This window comes from Zalophus californianus, chromosome 14 (assembly GCF_009762305.2).
Source record: "Zalophus californianus isolate mZalCal1 chromosome 14, mZalCal1.pri.v2, whole genome shotgun sequence".
In the NCBI taxonomy this organism is placed as follows: domain Eukaryota; kingdom Metazoa; phylum Chordata; class Mammalia; order Carnivora; family Otariidae; genus Zalophus; species Zalophus californianus.
The window spans coordinates 49,395,641-49,414,250 of NC_045608.1; the positions used below are offsets into that span (position 1 = coordinate 49,395,641).

The following is an 18,610-nucleotide window of genomic DNA, read 5'->3' on the forward strand; positions in this document are numbered from 1 at the left end:
CAAGACTTAATGTAAAGCTACAATAATCAAGACAGCATGGTATTGGTGAAAGAATAGAAAAATAAGTCAGTGGAACAGAATAGAATGCCCAGAAACAGACCCCCATAAATACAGTAAACTGATCCTCCACAAAAGAGCAAATACAATAAAACAAAGATAGCGTTGTTTTGTTTTGTTTTTTAACAAATTTTGTTGTATTAACTGGATATCCAAATGCAAAAAAAAAAAAAAATGAATCTAGACAGAGAACTTACACAGCTCAAAAAAATCAGCCTAAAATGGATCACAGACTTAAATGTAAAACATAAAACCATAAAACCCTTAGAAGATAACTTGAGAAAATCTAGGGAAACCTTGGGTATGATGTTGACTTTTTATATCCAACACCAAAGACATGATTCATGAAGGATAGAATTAATAAGCTTGACTTCATTAAAGTTAAAAAAGTTTGCTCTGTAAACATCATCATGAAAATGAAAAGATAAGTCACAGACTAGAATAAAATATTTGCAAAAGATATATCTGATAAAGGACTAATACCAAAAACATACAAAGAACTGTTAAAACTCAATGATAAGGGAGTAATGGACCAAAGAACTTAGACACCTCACAAAGAAGATACACAATGGCAAATAAACATATGAAAAGTTGCTCCATATTATATGTCATCAGAGAAATGCAAACTAAGACAACAATGAGATACCACCTATCAGAAAGGCCAAAATCCAGAACACTGACAACACCAACTGCTGATGAGGATGTGGAGCAATAGGAATTCTCATTCATTACTGGTGAGAATACAAAATAGTAGTTACTTGAGAAGGCAGTTTGGAAGTTTCTTAGAAAACTAAACATACTGTTACCATAGAATCCAGTAATCATGCCCCTTGGTATTTACCTAAAGGAACTGAAAACTTATGTCTACATAAAAACCTGCCCATGGATGTTTAAAGCAGTTTTATTCATAATTGACAAGACTGGAAGCAACCAAGGGATGCCTGGGTAGTTCAGTTGGTTAAGCGTCTGCCTTCAGCTCAGGTCATGATCCCAGGGTCCTGGGATCAAGTCCCGTATCAGGCTCCTTGCTCAGCGGGAAGCCTCCTTCTCCCTCTCTCTCTGTCTGCCGATCCACCTGCTTGTGCTCTCTCTCTCTCTCTGAGTCTCGTGTGTGTGTGTGTGTGTGTGTGTGTGTGTCAAATAAATAAATAAAATCTAAAAAAAATCTAGAGAGGAAACAGAGAGGAGGGTGAGAATTGCACATATACTCTCAAACCTTGAGCTGGATATATATTTTCCTAAACATAATATCATGGTTCCAAAAGACTGTCCATCAAACCTTAGATTGGGACAGTGAGATTTATAGTAGACTATAGGGAATGTGGATACTTCCCTATTGAATCTCAGAATGACTGGGGATGCAGGACTGGAGAAAATACCATACCCATCTACTATTTTTATTAGCTCTGGAATATCTCCCAGCTGAGGGTACTGTGGGGGGAAGTTTAAGGGAAGCCATGACTACTACATCATAACACAGAATTAGAGGCTTGAATTAAACCTGAGAGCAAATGGAACAAGGTGGGTGAGACAGCATGTTCTAGACAAGACCCTGGGGCTGCAGACTGCCACCAGCTCCTGACATTCCACATCGTTGGCCCCCATCAAGAATGGAAAAGAAATGGAAAAATGGCTTATGGACTAGAGACATAGGTGCCAGGCAAGGGGGCAGGATGGGGTGGTGGTGCAGGAAGAGGGATAATCATCAGGCAAGCAAAAATTCAGTAAGTACAAATTCACAGGAGCCCTCCTAAAATAAACTCCCCCTTGTTAATAAAATCTAGCAAAGCACAAAATAAATCAAAATAACTCAGAAAGGGAAACAGTAATGAAAGGACTGTTTTGAGCACCGATTTCACTTAAATATGAAAATATAAAATTTGACATAATAAGAAAATGTAACAAAAATCTAAAATGAGGAAAGGGAATTGGAAGGATTCCTCACTTTATTTTTATTTTGTTACCATATAGTAAAATTGACTTGGGGGGGGCGGTGCACAGTTTCATGAAGTGTTATAAATGTACAGGGTTCATAAAGAGATTCTTCTGCTATATTTTATTTTACTACTAAAGTACTTTTTCAAAGCAACCGAGTGGATGCCACAAAAGCAAAAAACAGTTAATCAGTAATTTCAGCATGCACTGACAGGGAGATTTCTCAGGTAATGATTAGGTATTTATTTATTTCTGATAACTATGATTTTGAGTATAGTTTAGTTCACTTCTGGAGAAAGGTTTCACGGTTCTCTTTTGCTATTTCTTTTATGATTGCAATGTTTTGAATAAAGGTAAAAATAGAACAACAACACTATTTTCCATTGTTTGTTTTATTTATCCTTTCTGAGACTTTAGGTAAAATGACCTATTAAATACCATGAATGAAAAATAGTTACATACTTGGTCTAGAGTTCTGCATTCTGTGTGTAGAGAATTCAAATATACTTATAACATCTAGAATTATTCCCCAAGGCACAATCTTTTACATGGATTTATTATCAAAAGGTTCTATTTGGGCAAAGTCTTATTATTATATGTGTATATTTTATAAACTTGGAGTACAAATAGCTTCCAGCTAATAATTACCTACACAATTGTTCGCATAGCTGTTCTCTTTTAATGCCAAATTCTATAAGGAAGTCTGCTTTCCCTATTGTTATAAATTCTAACAACTTTTAACTTACGTTGTTCATGGTCTTGGAACTTTTTAGAAAAATATGAAATAAAAATATATTAACAGTTTAGTAAGATCACAAAATTCAATTTCACCCATTCTCTCAAGTCTTGAGAGTCTTGGTGTGGCTATCCACTGTCTTAAGACTAATATAAATGTAAGTTATATAAGTAGTTTGGAGTGGGGGAGACAGGGACAGTGGTACAAAAGCTATTATTTCCTTTATCTGAAGATAATCAAGACTTTTAAAGAACCAACTCCCTCCCCATAATAACTTGTTACTGTTTTCCCCTTATTAAAAGAATGCCAAGTTCAAGCAGATTATCAATATTTGTCTAAATATAAGCTGAAGATGAATCATAACTTTTTCTGGTGGGGAGCTCCTACTATTGTGACTTTTAGCCTCAAAGCATATGCTAGTAGTATCAAGAGACCGGTTCTTTCAGATTTTTCAGAAACTCTAATCTTCTCTTGTTATAATTTATAATAACTCATAAACTATCTTATGAAATATAAGGGGAAAGAACTCTTAATATTTGTATCTTTGGTTTGTTGTGTCTTAAGATATAAGAAGTTCTAGAAGTTCTTTTATTTAGTATTATTATTGTATATCAAGAAGCACCACACCCCTTGGTCTGGTTATGTGAAAGGTCCATCTCCTAAGCAGCCCTAAATGTTATCTTAGGACCAAGCAAAGTATTCCTACAGGGACCTGAATCCAAATATTGTATCATACACTTTAATGGTAGAAGAAATATTTTAAATAGTTACTTTAAAGTCGATTTTTTTCTGAAGAGATAATTTATTACAAATTTTGTAAGTATTTTTAATTTAACCTCTTTTACTTTGTGCTTCATATAGAATCAGCCCTCACTTTACCGATTAAACAGGGAGCTTTATTATTTGATAGTTGTAAATGGATGGTACTGCGAGTTAGGTACCTACATCTAATACATAAGCACTAACGGTTCTTGCCCACCTTCCAGACAATGTACAGTTGAGAATCACACTGGACCCTAAATTTTACTGGGGCCCTGGTCAGATCTATTCTACACTGCATACTGCAGTCTGTTATGTTGTGCATCTTATAGTGAAAACCATCAGTACTGTAATTGTTTAATAGGCAAGCACCATAAGGTAAGTTGTCTCCTATATTGTCTAAAAGATAGTCTTTTAAGGATAGCTCTCCTTAAGTGTTTAAATGTAACTTACAGAATACTGCAGAATGCTGAATGAAGATATTGGGATACTTCAGAGAGGACACTTTACTAATGGCCTGAACAACTTTCAAACATGCTAGCTCATGTCCATACAATACGATAACGATCTCATCTGTTGCATAGTTGGCTTAGAATCACAGAATATTGTACCCAATTTTTATTTTGAAAAACATCTAACCTGCAGAAAAGTAGCAGTAATATAATGACTACCATACAATCATTACTTTAACAATTGTTAACATTTGCCACATTTGGTTCTCTCTCTTTCCAGCACTTTTAAAACAATAATTTTGCTCAACCACCTCAAAGGAAGCTGCAGAGATCATGAGATTTCACCTGTAACTACTTCCAAAATACATCCTTCCCCCCAAAAGACATTCTCCTACATGACTCCAATATGCTTATCACACTTAGGAAATGTACCATAGATGTTATATTATTCTATGATCTACAGCCCAAATTCACATTCCTCCAATTGTCCCAATATTAGCCTTTATCGCTCCCTCCCATTCAGAATCTAATCAAGAAGGATGCATTGCAGTTAGTTGTCATGTCTCCCAGTCTCCTTTAATCCTGAACAGCTTTCTAGGACTTTTGCGTGTGTGTGTGACACTGACATTTTTGAAGTGTCCAGGTTGATTATACTGAAGATTATCCACCAATTTGAAGTTGTCAGATTGCTTCCTTATGATTAGGTGCAGGTGAAATATTTTTGGCATTATAACTTCACAGGTGATTACGTGTCCTACTTCATGTGTGTACCATATCAAAAGGTACATGATGTCAATTTGTCCCACTCGTGGTGATGTCAAGCGTGATTACTTGGTGAAGCTGGTATCTGCCAGATTTCTTCCTGGAAAGGTATCTTCCCCTCTTCTAGTTAATAAGCAATCTGTGAGATGCCATTTAGAGATAGCATGAATATCATATCTCCAAAAACCATTCACCTAGTGCTGGAGTGTCCTTTGATTACTCTTATAATAGTGTTGCAAAAAGGTGACTTTGTAGTTCCATCATTTTTTAACTTATTAGCTTGTATTCTTTAGCAAAACAGAGCTTTTCCTTCTACCCATCACCATCTGCACACTACACACACACTATATACTCATGATTCTTTTCATATTCAATGTGCTCTAATCCATTACATACATTACTACTTTTTATGTTCAAATGATCCCAAATTGGGCCTTGAAGTAGGAGTCCCTTAAATCTGGCTCTTATGTCCTTCTGATGTGTCTCCATTAGTTTTGAACAATTCCTTATTTTCTGGCACAAAGGGTTCGAGGCTTAACAGATTCTCCCCTAAACTAGTCAAAGCAAGAAGGCTTTAAATAAAAAGGAAACAAACTCAACTCAATTTTAATACAGCAACTGGAATTTAGGCACAAATATTAAAACAGTATTTAAACACAGTAAGTGCCAAGTATGGACGGTCTCTTCCTTAACTATTTTAGTCATAGCTTGAAGCCTCTGTGCAATGCTTAAAAATATGAACTTTTAATTTAAAACCTAGGCTTTTATGTTACCCTTTCATTTGCACATATTTATTCTTATTTTAATTTTTGTCCTCCTTCATCTCATGTATCTCCACACATGGGCCATATGGACAGGTAACCTCAAAAAGATTTTCTTCTTCTTTTCTCTAAAATGGTACAGTCTTAGATCACTGTCTAATGCCAAAATATCCACAAACGGCACAGCATAAAACTCTTATAGAGTGAAGCCTTTTAAAATTCATGTAATTTTCAAGAGATTTCACATGTCAGAGGAAATAATTGTAAAGGAATGCTTGAACCCTGTTTTGGGGGGGAAGGTAAGAAATTCCATAGACCAGCCATACTTTCTAAGCAAATGTAACACTGCACAAGTCACCTCTGAATGAATCACTGATAGGCACAGAAATTGAAAGAGGAGTGTGATATTTGGGGAGATCACAAAGAAAGCAAAAACGTGGGGCTTCAAAGCTTGCAAGTTTTTATTTATGTATTTTCACTAGAATGTGAGGGTGGGTGTGACTGGATGTTGGTGTGTAGTACATATGTGTGCGGGCACACATGCAGGGTTAAAGATACCGATGATCAGTCAACACTTATTTAATCAATACTTCTTATACTCCCACTATGAGAGGGCACTGCAATATTTTTGAGGAATATAAAGACCATCAAAACTAGACAGATCTCTCCCTTAGTGGCTGATTAAATAATTACCCAAATAAATGTGAATTTGCAACTATCTGGGGTGAGGGATATCAATACATAAATATGGATACATTTATGCATACAAACATATATGTGTATATGTATTACAAGGAGATTTGGCTCAGTCTATGGGGAAGAAATGGCTCATTTGAGGAAATGACATTTGGGTTAGTATTTGAAGCACTAACTAAGAGTTACCTAGGCAGTGTTTGGGTATGTGTATTCATGGGTGTGGGGATGGCAGGGAGCATGGCAAGTCAGAGCTACTAGAAGAAAGCCAGCCAGCTGAAGCAGAAGGAAAGAGTAGGAACATCAAAGAGATGAGACTGGAGGGAGCCCAATATTGCTGTGTTTCAAAAAATCAGATGCACAGCTTTGGGCTCTACCAAGCAATGGTAACCCATGGAAGCGATGTGTGTAGTTAAAGGAGTGATAATTACATTTGTACTGGTGCATGGAATAGTAGGAAAGCAATATCGGATGCCAGGAGACCAGTGATGAAGCCCCTGAGGTTTTCTACATAGCAGAGGGTGAAAGCTTAAGACTTGGGTGATGGCCCAAGGCAGATTTGTAATACACTTAAAAAAATGTATTATTGAAGTGTAATTGACATACAGCATTATATTAGTTTCCGGTGTACGATTTATAATACACTTCACCCAATCAACGACTCAGTGAAGGTTCTGATATGGGGTGAAGGAGAGGGAATGTCAAGGATAAAATCTAGATTTTATCTGGAGCTGAGGAATACTGGAGGTTCAGGTGAGATGTGCAGAGGTCACAAGTTTGACTTTGACATGTCTCATCTGATGTTTCTTTAAGACAGAGAAGAAATGCCAAATACATAGCTGGATCTATAAGTGGGGAACTTAGAGGGACTTCTTGAGCTGTAAATATGTTTTATAGAGTGCTCTATATAAAATATATGCCAATAATTTCAAGAAATTTCTAATTGGATAATACTCAGTGTATGTATGCTGGGAAAATTCAAGGTGAACCGAAGTTCCAAGGTACTAGATAAACAATCTCTCCTACTTGGGAGTTCAGAAATTTGCAAATCCATTTCCATTCAAAACGCTGTTATAATTCCCTGAATGGCAAAATCTGAAAATATGACTTTGCTAGATTTTTTTAGCAAGTCACAAAAGTGATAATGTAAGTATAGGATTAATACCTAAAATATTTAACAACCAGTACAACGTGAGTTCTGGCCACAGATAACCAGTAAGACCATCCCAGTGCATCCAACTGACTGCCAACCCTGTCACAGTAATGGAGTCTCATTCTCTAACGGTAAAAGTTCCTAATTGAAAATTAGAGTGCAAATATTAGAAAGTCAAATAATGTTAATGGTCACTGCTTTTAGTCCAATAATGTCACTCACACATAAGCATCTTTTAATACATTGAGAAAACTGATTTGGGGGGGGAGAATAAATTACCCTCACTCTAATCTGTTCAAAGAAGGCTGTGGGAAAAATCAAATTTATTTAGAGATATGCTTCTAAAAAATTGTGCCTGCACTTCAATTTTGGAACTTCTTTTTTAAAGTAATCAATGACATCATTTTATGTAAATCTTCACAGACTATATTTGCTTCAAGTAACCTGTAACAACAGGCCACAGTTCGAACTCCTGTGATAAAAAAGAAAACAATAAAAATGACTACAAAACTAAGTGAGCCTTGAGCTTCTTGCTTCTGAAAGTAATGGAAAAGCAAATATTACATTCTTCATTTGAATTGACAAAATTGTCTTATTTCTAGAGGCTTCTGAAATTTCTTTCACTACACTGACTGGGTGTATTTTTCCTTTTCTTAACTACATTCTTTAGTGTGTTAGATTTCAGTTTAGGGTAGTGTTGAAGTAAAAAGGGGCACAATGAGGCTAGTAACTGGAAGAAGTCATATGTGTTTATTCCAGCAAAAAAAAAAAAAAAAAAGGTTTTTCTGTTGTATGGTGGAGTTAACAGCGCAAAGAGGGAAGAAGTCTTTGCTTTCACAATCTTTGCCTTATTCCATACAAGAGTAAAAAGCATAACAAGAAAAGGCAGATTTCCAATAAAATTTCACTGCCTACACAGATCTTTGTGCTCTCAAATGAAAGAAACTCCTTATTTTCCTTATCACCTCCACAATCCACCACCCTCAATTTCATCTTCTCTCAATTCCCGCTGCACCACTACACTCTTATTAGAAATCGTAACAAAAGTAGACCAAATAGTTAGGGGTCAGTCTGAGGTTGAGCATTGGGCCATTCAACTGACTGAGAAGCTTCCAGTAAGAATGAACAATATATACCAAAACAATCATAGATCAAATTGTGTTCTGTACAATTGCTGCATCCCCTTTGTAGGAAAAGCCATCTCTCATAATTGGGTAAACCATGCCCTCCTATGTAGAGAATTTTGTGGTTATCTCAAAACAATTGGTTATTCTCTTTCCCTGCCCACACACACACCCTGTGACTTTTATCTTAATTGTGAGGAGTTTACATTAAAAAGTCTCCTTCTTTAAAAAGACTAAGATATACAATGTTATAAAAGACATCTAAAATGGACCTGGAGTGGAAAGTAGTCTAAGAAAAAAAAAAACAATTATTACTTACAATTTGGTAAGTTCAAGATACTTGCTGTAGCTAATACTGAAATGACATCTCACATAACTCTTAATTTTCAAAAGCAGATCTTACGTTATGGTCTGCTAGTCCAAACAGTAGAAGTGAAAATTTTTGAGTTTCCCTCTCAATTCCCTCGTTACTAGGGTCCCATGTTCTCCCGTGTGTTGCATATACAGGTAATCCTCAAAACCCTCTAACCTCTCTGCAAATACTCTCTATTTTGCAAAGAGAAGAGATGTTGGAGTGCTTCTAGTGTGTCAACAGTACCCAGACTACTAAGACAGACATCACAGTTGTCTATACCTTCCCTCCCGGCCCAACTCCTATATGCTAGCACAGGATGCATTTATTTTAAGCAATACCAAAAAAATTCTACTACAACACTTTATTGCATTGGTGACACATTTTTGCCTCTTTTGTGAGCATACTTCACAGCACTATTTTATGGTGCAACTTCCAATACTGAACCAGTGCAGTTCTTTGTTTGCATAAACATGTTTCAAGGACATTCAAAATACAATCTCAAATAATACCTCCTTTCCTGTTTTTTCAGTGCCTGAAATTATGTGTGAACATGGATGTACATACATATAACATATGCATATACACACATACATATGTGTGAGTGTATGCATTGTCGCTGTCTCTATGAAAGCCTTCAGTGCTTTTTGGAGACATGCATCTAAACAAGGTTAAGGCCTGGGAGAACTAAAATACTAGCCAGCTTGCATATTAGTTTGTCAACACTCATAGTCACCCAGTAAAGAGGGATTTCTAAGAGAAATGAGGACCAGAAGAAGTAAACTTTTATAAAGGTGCCAGTGACAGAAAAATATCAGAACATGAGCTTGAGTTTGATGGTCAGAGAGTCTGTAATCCTAGCCCACTGAAGGCAGGAGACCAGTGCACAAGCAGGACAGTCCTACTCAAAAAAATAAGGATAGATGAGTTAAGGGCATGAAGAATAATCTACGCCATCATAAAACTCTTATTTATCTAGTCCTATGACTCTCCTCAGGGTCACACCGCCCCTAGAGAATATTTGGGGGGGGGTTGGCTACACTCTGGTTTGTTCGTTATTGGGACAGGGGAGTGTGGTTGGCTTTTAGTGTGGAAGAGCAGTCCTATTTAATGAAGAATTTCCCCAAATACCCCATACAACATGCAATGTCCCGATGAACTAAATTTAGAGTGGACATCAACCTATAGAATCTGGTACATAATTGCAATTAAGCGTTTCATAAGAATTTCCACTGAAATCCTGAGACTGACAATTAAGGTCGCCGGGGTGAATAATCATTCCATGTGGTCTGTCTCCTAACTCTAGAATTGATAGACTACAATAGTAGAGGCAATATCAGCACTAAATAATTTTCATTTTAGAAGTATTTTATCTGCTATTATTGATGATATGGTGGGTAACCTGCAGAACCCCTTGAAATAGAGTTCACACTAGGAACAGCATGAAAATGTTCCATAAAATAGGTTTGGAATTTTGGTGATAGTATATTAATAGTATTTACTCTCTCATTTGCAAAATATCACACTTCCACGTTTTCTCCACTCTGACAGTCTATAATTTGACTTGGCATATTTTCCCTGGAATGATTCCCATTATATTCTTCTTTATCTCATACAAATAAGTCTGGTTTGTAATTATCCTAACATGCTTTTAGTCTATCCTGTTCTTTCATTTTCCTGTACTTCTTGTAGAGAACGTTTTCTGATGTTTTATTCATTATATATTTAAGCAAGCTTCTGCTTCTATGATATGTGCTCCAGTGAAGTCATCCCCAGATATCAGTATAGTTATTAATTACAAATTACTTTTATTTTACTGCTCCTTTCCATTACAGATAGATTCGGTAACTAAGTTACTGATGAATCACATTTCAGGATATGAAGGGGGAAACACAAAATATTTGCTGTTTAAAAAAAAAGAGAGAGAGAGAGAGACTAAGAGGGTTGAGAACCACGGTTTGGTCCATGGTGACCACCCAGTGGATGACAGAAGACAGAAAAATCACAAGCCTTCTGCATCTACCCCTGTACCATTCCATTTTGTGATTATCGTGGGGCGTTGATACCGTGATGGCCAGAAAGAGTTAACTCCCCTGCCTAAGCACCCAGCTTCCTATAGGGGAGCTGAGTGAGTCAGGAGATCAGGTTTCTAGTTTCTGCTCTGCCACTAACTTCCAGTGTGACCTTTAGCAGCTCACAGTGATCACTGTGGGTCCCCATTTCCTTAACTGTAAGGAGGGCATTGGAATAAATTACTTTAAAGGTCCTTTCCATCTCTATAACAAAATGCATAATTTTGATTCTAAGATTTAGGCACTGATCAGAAGAAACTGCTTTAACAAGTGTGCATAAAATATACCCTGTGGGCCTCAATTATATTTCCAACCACAATATTTCTTTTAAAATAGTCTAAGGACTCGAGCCTTTAAAAAAAATGCCAAATGCCATGCCCTATAAAAAATTTTAAAAAACTGTTTCCTCAAAAAAGAGGTACCCCTCTACTTGCAGTAGTGAGCACATTTATTATGAGAACATAGTCACCCCTCTGAAGGGGACATCTACTTTATTACCTTTCTGCTCACTGCTGTAAAAGTTACAGTTTTACTTTTTTGCTTTGAATTCTTGAAATAAAAGTGATCTTATCTGCTTTTCCAATCATATATTTTTGGCACCTCTAACCTTGCCCACAGAGGTTTTCTAATAGTCCACAGAACTAAAAATTCAACAAAATCTATATACAACTGAACGGTGACTACAAACGAGGTGTTTAACGGCCCGCACTATGGTGTGAATCAACTTCTTGTTCAAGTAACTATTTCATCCACAACCAGTTTTGCCCTAGAGCTTTTGAAAAACACAATAGAAATCTGTTAAATTGCCAGTCTTGCTGAACTTCAACTATTTTCTCTAACCAGGTCCACAGTAACAATAGATACTTGAGAGCGTCTCTTCAATGCAATGTACTTTGATTTGGAGCATAGGTACAGAGGTCAAATGGACCAGACCCCTTATTCTGGTGGCGTCTTGCTGTTTCTTCTTTAGAAAGTACCTAGGGAAGGCTGAGGATTATCACCTTAACACATACACATGTGTATGCTTTAGTAAAACCTCATGCTTACAGATTCGGTTTAGTAAGATTTATCAATCAGAATATTCCTGTTTGGTTTTCAGAAGTAGTCCACTATCATTAAAAAAAAAAAAAAACATATTAATCACCTCTCTTGCATGTGAAGTGGGATTGAATTTCTCAAATTTTGATTGTAGGACTTTTATTTTTTCCAGGAACATGTATAATTCTTAAAACATATTCATTAAGTAGGTATACAATCGAGTCTTAATTATGTTTCTGTGAATGACATATATTCCACTGCAAAGTTCCCATACCAGCTTTGCTTATTTCCATCACCCAGCTCGTTTCTGGGCAGGTTGCCCATCTGTATCACCTCCTTATAAATAGGTTTTGGTGTGTGAGGTATAGAAGCTCATTTAAAAATTAACCTAAACAAAACAAAATAATTAGAAAGGCAACTTGCCCCCAACAATGAAAATCTTTTCTAAACCAAACATGTAATATGTTCCAAAGACAAAAACAAATGACTTTTTAAATAACCATGATTTTGGATTATCTTTGCCTCTATTCTTCTCATTAACATGAATAATTCAGAGGGCTTACTATACATAGTGAAACTGTTTCCCCTCAATAATTCATTTTTAGTATACAGAAAAATAAGATCTAACACATCCTTATGTATTTCCAAAGGTTTAAATTAGACCATATTTTTCAAGGCAACTTAACTTTCAAAATTGTCTATAGTTTGGGCTCATTCCCTTCAGTGTTATCCTGGTAGTAACTAAGGAGAATCTTAGGCTTTCAAAGCAAAAGCAGTATAGTGCAGTGTACCAGGTCAGAAGGCAGAAACCTCACCTTTCTTTGGTTCTTGATATTCACCTAGTACGTATCAATTATTTGCAAAGTGTGGGCTAGATTGCCAATATCTTTTTCCTCAAAAATAGGAAAGTGTTTTGGAACATTACACCTGGATTTGAGTAAAAAGAATTTCCCAGTGTTCTCGCTGCACTGAAGGAACAATGTATTTATTATGCAACTTAATTTTGAGTGAGAAAAACGTCCTAGCATTGCAGTTGTAGCTACAGCAAACATCCCTAAATGTGAAAGCTTTCTGGGATTGGGGAAGGAGGGGGAGACTCAAAATCCCAAATATTGCTCTAATGATGACATAAACAAAATGAAGGGTGTGAATCTATCTGTTGATTACATACAGACTCGTCCAACCCAAACACAAACATAAAGAATACTACCTAGGCATGTTACTCATATCCTATGCAATATCGACAGCCAACATCTGCGTGGGAAACAAAGTCTTCAGTCTACTTCATCTGGGGTTTGGAATATTAAGTTAGCCTCCCATTTTGTAAATTCTTCCTGGGAAGAAGTTATATCCTTCTGGAACCACACTAATTTTCTGGAGTCACGAGGCTGTTTAATGCACTGCTTCGGAGCACCAAATTTTACCCTTGTGACCAGGAAGAAAGGGAAAGAATGTCATCAAGAGGAGCCTGCAGCTGTACTAATTCTCAGCTTCTGTTTGGTAACAAAAAGGTGGAGAGGAAAAAAAAAAAGCAATCAGATTTCACTGGAGTATACACACCAGCTTTGGCCAAAGGCTTTAAACTTTTTTGATTTCTTCTTTCATTGAAAATAAAAGGAGAGGAGCTTATAGTGTAAGAAGCCAAACATAACAGTTACCAAACTTGGGTCAATCTCAGATATCACTGCAGCTATCGGGATATTCATGGAAATGTATGAAATGAGGATGTATGTTTTGATACCTGTGGAAATAAAAGACTGTGCTTTAAGTGAGTGGGAGAGAACAGATGGTTGGTAATGATTTAAAACATTTATGTTTTTGGACTGTCACCAAGCCTCTGTATTAAAAAATATGGTGCTTAGTCAGTACATACCAACATGTATCAGCAAGGTGCTCATTTTCTGGAGGATGCTACTGTAATAAAGGAGACAAAACTCAAATGAGGCACAAGGAAAATTCTTCTTGCTTTCTCAGGGCATTCAATGTGTGCTATTTCTTATTGACTATATTCAATCAAAATGTTTTCTGTGTGATGAGAGGATTTTAATTTTTCTTCAATAACTAGTCAACTAGTTATGGGTCCAGGAATTGTATTCCTTTTGAATGCACTGGGTAGAATTGTAATTGTGTTCTGTACATTTGATTCACTTTGACTGAAGCTCTTAAAAACCCCTAAAGCAATAATAAAATCTGGTAGTCCAGGGTAGTCCTGCACATGAAAAACAGTAACATTCTCCTTATCCTCAGTTTGGTAGACAGGCATATGGTGTTACGATTTATGTACTGGAATTGGCAGGTGCCAGACCACTGAATCAAGAAGACAGATAAATATTGAATATTGTCACACTGTCTTTTGGTGTGTATATGTGAGTCCAAAAGAAGCCCTTGTCCTTTAAACCCAGTGGCAAAGTGACAGCGCAGATAGAGCTGCATAGAGAAAGACTGATGCAATGTTTGGAGTTAAAGCGCTGAAAAATAAACACTGTAAATAATACTCTTAATTACTGTAAAAATTGCTGCAGGGGAGTCTTATTAAACATCTCCAGTGTTTTGATTTGGTTCTGATAACATAATGGGGGAAAAGTCACACGAACCCAAACACAAACTGTACTATTTACTTGCCATCCCTTTCATAACCCTGGGAACGATTCAGGAACAGTTTGCCTGTGGGAGGGAAGTTGGGGGTGGACCGCACGGAGAGGAGCAAGGAGGAGCAGCGGCTCAGGCTTCGCACCTGTGAACTTAGTTGGAAATAACTACCGACAGGCATCAAACAGAACACCTTTTAGCCCTCTAACAGAAATAGGCTGATAGGATGTTCAAACGGGGCAGAAGGGGAGCGGGTAAGCGTGCGAAAGTAATAGCAGCAACCAAACAATCGCGCCGTTCCTACTCTCCCCAACCCGCTTCAATCTTCCTCCCCACATCACGCCTCCCAACCCCTTCGCGGAGGCCTGATCACCCCCCCCTCCCGGGGCTCCGAGTCTCCCAACTTCCCTCCTATATTGTCCGCAGCCTTCGCCAGAGCTTTAGCAAGGTCCCGGAGTTTGAGGCCGATGCAAAAGAGGCACCGCTGCAGAGATGCTCATCTTTCTGCCAAACATGCCGGAGGACCGGATAAACCCGCATCCGAAACTCAATACTGTGCCTTGTGGTGTCGTCCTGCCAACCCCCGCTTGGGCCAAGTGGGGGCTGGCACCGGAATCCTGGAGTCCCGGGCGCCCCGCCGGGCCCGGGAACCCAGCACAGGTAGTGAAGTTCAGGCGCGCGTCCTCCTCCTGCGCCCCGTCCCCTCCGAGCAGGTCCAGTAGAGTGAACGGAAGTGGGTTCAAATATGGGCGGAGGGTGAGGGGCGAGGGAAAGACGGGGTCAAGAGGAAACGAAAGATGCCTCCCTCCGTCGACCAAGGCGAAGTACCTGAAAAGGTGAGGATGCACTTCCCCGCCCCCGCAGACCCCTCTACCGCGGCTGCTCAGCGCTCCCCGCAATCCCGGCCCCCACCCCCCACCCCATCCCCGGCCCCACGCCGGTGCGCTCACCTCGCCAGCGGCCGCCGGCTGGTCCCCCTTTTCGGGAGCGGAGCTTCGCGGCAAACTTCGCGGCGCTCCGGGGCAAACTCGGTGGACTCCTCCCCGCCGCGGGCCGTCGGGTGCGCAGGAGCGGGCGCGGCGCGCGGGGAGCAGGGGCAGCGCGGAGCCCGGCGCTCGCCCTCGCCAGTCCGCCCGGCAGGCTGCGGCGCCACCTCGACTCGGAGCCCGCTCCGGCTCACGCTCCGTTCCCGCCGCGGCCGCCGCGCCCCCGCCCGCCCCGGCGGCTCCGCCTCCCGCTTTTATCTCCCCTGCCGCGCGCCGCCCGCCCCGCCGCCCGCCGATCCGCCGCCGCCGCCGTCGCCCTCTTCATCCCCCGACTTTCAGGCTTGTCCCCCGCCGGCCTCTCGCGCTGCCTCCCGGCCCCGGTGCGGCCGAGGCTCGAGTACCACCCGGTCTTGGTTTAGGAAGTAATTATCCTCGCCCTTTCCTAATTCCCCTTCCCCTCTTCACCTCTGCCCCGTCTCAGATTCCTTTCCCCGGTGTTCTAGAAACACCCGCAGGATTAGTCAGTAGGTTAGTAGGTTATCGCCAACATTGACTCCAAAGTCTTAGAATTTCTTTTGCTTCATTCCAAACATGCTAGCAACAATTTGACTGAACTAGAGCAAATAAAATGAACAAAACCCTTGACTGGGCAGCGGTTTAGGCAATTTTTATGAACTAAAGAAAAACGTTTCAAAAAAGTAGTAAGTGGCTAAACCTACCCCACTGCTAGGTTAGAATGTATATATTTTTCAAACTGAGCTGTTACCCAGTTTCTGCACTTTCAGTAGGTCTCATTCTTGCCGGTGGCTTAGAAATAACATGTAACATGGGGAGGGTGGCTGGAAGGGAACTTTGGTTCACTGAGGAAATACTATAATAGGAATTGCTTGCCCAATGCCACTCTCTTTGAAACAGAGCCTGATTCTTCTGTTATGAGAGTTTTATTTTTAATGTATATGTCTGCTAGTTTGTTATTAATATTGAGCTCAGATTATGTCTGTCCTCCATGCAGGGAAGGTTCTTACTCACCACTAGAATGAACCTCTTTCCTTGCAGTTGGACTTTCAAAGAAACAAGGTGGTGTCCCTGAGCTGTATTTGACTGGTAGGCGGTTGATGAGTGCTGTTGAATGAATTAACCAATTTAACTTAGTCGCTTTCAGTTTGGTCCTAGGGGTGTCATTCCACATTCTATGAAATCTTGGAGTTGTAACCATCATTAGATAGAGCAGTGAAGAAAGAGCTGGACTCTGCGTCTTGGCTGCTGAAAGTCATACAACTTCTGTGACCTGTGCCTTCTCCTTCGCAGAATAAAGGAGTTGAGCAAGAATATCATTATAACTCTATTTTTTTAAATTCATAAAGTTTTTGTAGCCAGTGGGGGAAACTGGGCATGATCAGGTCAACCTCTGATTGAATTTGCTCGATGGATGTGCTGCTAGGCATTGCCAGCCTACTGTTGGATAAGCATCTATTTCATTCATCTACCATCATACCAAATCAAACACTTAGAAGTATGAACTGTCTTCTACTCTTCATCCTCTGTCCAAAGCCGTTAAAAATATTTTTAATGACTAAGAAAATTGAGTTTTGTTAATATCCAAGGTTGATGAGTAAAGGTTCAAAGAATCACCTGAAAAGTGCATACCACGCATCAGGGTAAGATGCATCTTCTCATGACATTTAATTGGGAGTTATATGGTTAAATGAAAATACTGCCTTTTTTAAAATTTTGTAGTTAAACTAATTTAATTTTTACATAGTGAATTATTTCTGAAACATTGGTTCACAGCATGTTTCTAAATTCTCTAGTCTATTAATTTTGTTTAGTTCTGTGAATTCCTTGAAATGTTTAACTATTGACTGTTTCTGGGCAGGTATGAAGCTTCTGGATCATTGATCATTTAATGTGTAGGTTAGTAACAATTATAGTCATAAAAGGAGTTCCTGCATCAAATCATGAGTGCTTTTGTGGAAGGAAGGCTTCACCATCACAGGGCTGATATTACTGGGCTAAGCATAAGAAATGCAGTCAAACTTGACTTTAAAAATGCAACTAATAGTATGAAGGATGAGCCCAGCAAGCTGCTCATATTTTATGAAAGATGTGTGTAGGGAAAAAAAGGGTAGCAGGGTAGGAAAAGAGTAAGGAAGGATATTTTCCTGCTATCTGTATGTACAAAAAAGCTACTTTAAGGTGTGAACACAGCACTGTTATGGGATAGCTCTTAGTATTTTTGAGTTTGTGCTTTTCTTTAACCATGTGCTTCTCAATGATGACTTGCCTTAATGAACGGTCAAAATAATAATTCACAGAAATGCATTAAGCACAACATACAAGGTCATATGGGGTTGCAAATACCTTTAAACCATCTTATTTTTGTCTCCAGCTGTTTTGCTGAAGGAAAGCAGAGATGTGTTTACTTGGAAAGAAATACTTTCACATGAGTCAATAGAGCATAGCCCAGTAGCTACAGGAACTTCTCTTGCTCTTACTCTGTACAGCAGGAGCAAAATAAGAAAAATAATGAAAGAACATGATTTATGTTGATTCACAGTGAGGGAACACAAGCTTTCCCACTAAGCGAGAAGGGAAGAATAGCAGAACTCATGCAGTAGATGATAGAAGACACTTGGCCCAACTTTTTCTGGGAGAAAAAATAAAAATTAAAAAAATATTAAGGAAAAAGAGGTTTAAAACGGTTTTTAAAAACCTTAAGCCAGTGAGGTGAAAAAGAAGAGTGCTGGAGAACTGGTTTGAAAACTATGAAGATGGGCAAGTCTCCTCTCCCTGGGCTCTGTTTTATCTTCTGTAGTGCTTGAGGTCATTGAACTGGACAGGCCCTAAGGACCCTTCTACCTTCAAAACTTCTGCCATGTCTGGTCATGATCACTTATTTTGATCAACCCATTCAGATAATTATTCAACTTCACACGTCAGTTTATCTGCATAGTGACATCCAAAGCAAATTCTGATCAGAAAATAAAAGGCTGGTGTAGCTTTTTTTTTCATTAGAAGAAATACAAAACAAAAATGAGATCCTACTAGAGAAATGTAGTAGTGATTATCTGAAGTTGATATACAGGATGCAGAATGTGGGTATCTTACAAAGTCGAACCTCCTCTCTGAAATTTAAGAGAA

The 18,610-nt window shown here is 38.9% G+C and overlaps 1 protein-coding gene and 1 long non-coding RNA gene across 3 annotated transcripts in view; one reads left to right on the plus strand and one right to left on the minus strand.

The window, feature by feature from the left end:
• CHST9 (carbohydrate sulfotransferase 9) overlaps positions 1-15,676 on the minus strand; it is a 256,861-nt gene extending 241,185 nt beyond the window's left edge. The window contains exon 1 of one of the 2 annotated variants that reach the window (XM_027577035.1): positions 15,434-15,676. The gene's annotated coding sequence lies outside the window, so the exon portion shown is untranslated. Of the gene's footprint in view, positions 1-13,767; positions 13,789-15,433 lie in introns of those variants that run through there. The other variant, XM_027577036.1, reaches the window with a different exon arrangement.
• Positions 15,148-18,610, plus strand: part of LOC113913081 — an 88,561-nt gene continuing 85,098 nt past the window's right edge. The window contains exon 1 of the long non-coding RNA XR_003517081.2: positions 15,148-15,319. This is a non-coding gene — a long non-coding RNA (uncharacterized LOC113913081). The remainder of the gene's footprint in view (positions 15,320-18,610) is intronic.